General features: G+C 40.2%; 1 pseudogene; it reads right to left on the bottom strand.

The window, feature by feature from the left end:
- Positions 1 to 856: 856 nt before the first annotated feature.
- On the bottom strand, positions 857 to 2,057 carry LOC100975384 (L-lactate dehydrogenase A chain-like; annotated as a pseudogene).
- Between the last annotated feature and the right edge of the window lie 1,420 nt (positions 2,058 to 3,477).

Genomic DNA, 3,477 nt, shown 5'->3' on the forward strand with positions numbered 1-3,477 from the left:
GCTTTGCGTATTTTGCAGCTCTATTGTTTGGTACATACACATTTAAGATTACTACATTTTACTGGTGGATTGATTCTTTTATCATTGTATGATGTTTCCCTGTCTCTGGTAATTTTATTTGTTCTGAAATCTACTTTATCTGATACCAATATGGCCATTTCTACTTTCTTTTGATTGTGTGATATATCTTTTTCCATTCTTCTATTTTTATTTTATTTTTTTTCACTGTTCAAGGTTTATTGGGGGTTTTAGTTGGTACGACACTTGAATAGTTGGTTGCACTGTTTATATGTTGGTCCTTTTACATTATATTGTAATGTACACTACTGATATATCTAGTTCACAAAATAAGATCCTTTGAAACAGTTATGTACAAGACATGCAATATTGGATTTATACACTGGATCCCAGGATGTGACTGACTGGGAAAAAATATTGGACTAGTCATTGTTCAGTGAGGGAGCCAGGAAGTTATAAAACACACGGTAAACCTCCATCTGACTCAAGGGGCAACTGCAGCATGTGCAGCAGTGGCAGTGGTGCCTCAGAGGTCATAGAACGATTTCAGACTAACCAGTTTGGGACTACACAGGATTAGTACCATCCAGCATTAGCATATAGCTGCAGGATTTTACAAACCATTTCTGTTTCTAACTTTAGGAATTGATGTTTTTCCCAGTCCATCTTAATATTACTGCTATAATCACAGACCAGAAAAAATGACAACATGCACAACCTCCAACTAAAATCCTGTTGTAGCCTAGACAGTGAAATGGATGACATCAGAAGACTTTAAAATTGCAGCTCTAGCTGTGCGTGGTGGCTCACGCCTCTAATCCCAGCACTTTGGAAGGCTGAGGTGGGCAGATCACCTGAGGTCAGGAGTTCAAGACAGGCCTGGCCAACATAGTGAAACCCCTTCTCTACTAAAAATACAAAAATATAGCTGGGCATGGTGTGGGCACCTGTAATCCCAGCTACTTGGGAGGCTGAGGGAGGAGAATCGCTTGAACCCAGGAGGTGGAGGTTGCAGTGAGCTGAGATCTTGCCATTGCACTCCAGCCTGGGCAACAAGAGCAAAATTCCATCTAAAAAAATTAATAAAAAAGTAAAAAAAATTGCAGCTCTTTTTGGATCCCCCAAAGTGTATCTGCACTCTTCCTCAAAAGGGCCTCTTCCTCAGGAGTCAGAGTCACCTTCACAAGGTCTGAGATTCCATTCTGTCCCAAGATGCAAGCAACACTAAGGAAGACATCATCCTTTATTCCACAGAAACCCTTAATCATGGTGGAAATTGGGTGCACCCGCCTAAGATTCTTCATTATACTCTCTGCCAAATCTGCCACACAGAGTCCAATGGTGACAGTCCAGTGGCCCAGGATGTGTAGCCTTTTCAGTTTGAGTCCTTATAAGGACTCTCAACCACCTGCTTGTGAACCTCTTTCCACTGTTCCTTATCTGTATCAGTCCCTAAATGTGAGTGCAGAGTCTTCAGGGAAACACCAGCAACATTCACTCCACTCCATAAAGGCACACTAGAATCTCCATGTTCCCCAAGGACCCACCCATGACAGCTTAATGGGTGAACTCCCAGCTTTTCCCCATCAGGTAACCGAATTGGGCTGAATCCAGATTGCAACCACTTCCAATAACACGGTTTTTGGGAAAGCCACTTATCTTCCAAGCCACATAGGTCAAGATATCCACTGGATTTGAAACAATAAGCAACTTGCAGTTCGGGCTGTATTTTACAGCATTAGGAATGATGAATTTAAAGATGTTCACGTTATGCTGGTCCTATTTAAGATGGCTTTCTCCCTCTTGCTGACCTGCCCCAGACATGATAATGAGCAGCTTGGAGTTTGCAGTTACATTATAGTCTTTGCCAGAGATAATCTTTAGTGTTCTAAGGAAAAGGCTGCCATGTTGGAGATCCGTTATCTCTCCTTTCAATTTGTCTTCCACGACATCAACAAGAGCAAGTTCATCTGCCAAGTCCTTAATTAAGATACTGATGGCACAGACCATGCCAACAGCACAAACCCCAACAACTGTAATCTTATGGGGGGAGGGGGTCTGTTCTTCTTTTAGAAGATTATGAATCAGCTGATCCTTAAGAGTTGCAATATTGGACTTGGAACAAAAAGGAACTGGGAATGCATGTCTGGCAAGCATTGGGGGCGTGTGGCAATGAGACCTGGACTTGGTGACAACGGCTCTAGCACTTCCATGTATTTTTAACCATTTATTTTAAACCATATTATTTGCATTTAATATGATTATTGATACATTAAAGTTTAAGTCTGCCATTATATATTTTGCTGTGTTTTCTCTCTTTTATTTCTCAGTTTTCTTTTCCCTTTTTCCTGTTCAAAATGTGGGCTGCTTGAACATTTTGTAAAACTTCATTTTGATTTTCCAATAGTGTTTCGAGTCTATTAGTTTATAGTGTTTTGAGTCTTAGTAGTTGCTTTAGGTATTACCTCATAGCCACTCACCCCAACACACACATGCATCTTATCACACACACAAATGTCTGTTGGTGTCATCATTTTACAAGTTTCACATGAAGTGTAGGAGGCTTACCTCTTTTTATGTGCCTTTCCCTTCCCTATTTATAACAAAATTGTCTTAAATATTTTCTCTACATACTTTCAAGACCATATTAAACATTACTACATTTTTTGCTCCAACTGTCAACATAATTCAGAAGACTCAAGAAGATAAGGAAAATCTATTATATCTACCTATATATTTGCTTACTTTGTTCTTTTCATTTTTCTTCTTTCTTTTCTTTCTTCTCCTTCCTTCCTTCCTTTTTCTTTCTTTCCTTCCTTCCTTCCTTTCGTTCGTTCGTTCGTTCCTTCCTTCCTTCCTCCCTTCCTTCCTCCCTTCCTCCCCCCTCCACCCCTCCTCCCCTCCTCTCCTCCTCTCTCTCTCTTTCTCCTTCCTTCCTTCCTTCCTCCCTTCCTTCCTTCCTTTCAACAGAGTCTTGCTTTGTCACCAGGCTGGAGTGCAGTAGTGCGATATCCACTCACACCTCCACCTCCCAGGTTCAAGCGATTCCCCTGCCTTAGCCTCCCAAGTAGCTTTCCATTTTTCTAATATTTTAAGAAACTTCTTTAACCACTTCCTTTCTATTTATAAAACTTACTTTAGTCATTCTTTTAGGGTAGGTCTGCTGGCGACAAATGCTCTTTATTTTCCTTCATTTGAGAACTTTTTGATCTTCATTTCTGAAGGATATTTTTGCTGCATAAAGCATTCTGGGTTGACAATTATTTTCTTTCAGAACTTGAAAAATGTTGTGTCACTTTCTTTTGGTTTCCATGGTTTCTGATGAGAAATCCACTGTGATTTTAATTGTTTTTCTTCTACAGGTAAGTTGTCATTTGTCTCTTGCTGCTTTCAAGAGTTTTTTGTCTTTAGTTTTCAGACCTTTGGCCAAGATCTGTTTTGGTGTGGATTTCCCTGACT

The sequence above is a fragment of the Pan paniscus genome, chromosome 12, assembly GCF_029289425.2.
Source record: "Pan paniscus chromosome 12, NHGRI_mPanPan1-v2.0_pri, whole genome shotgun sequence".
Taxonomy (NCBI): Eukaryota; Metazoa; Chordata; class Mammalia; order Primates; family Hominidae; genus Pan; species Pan paniscus.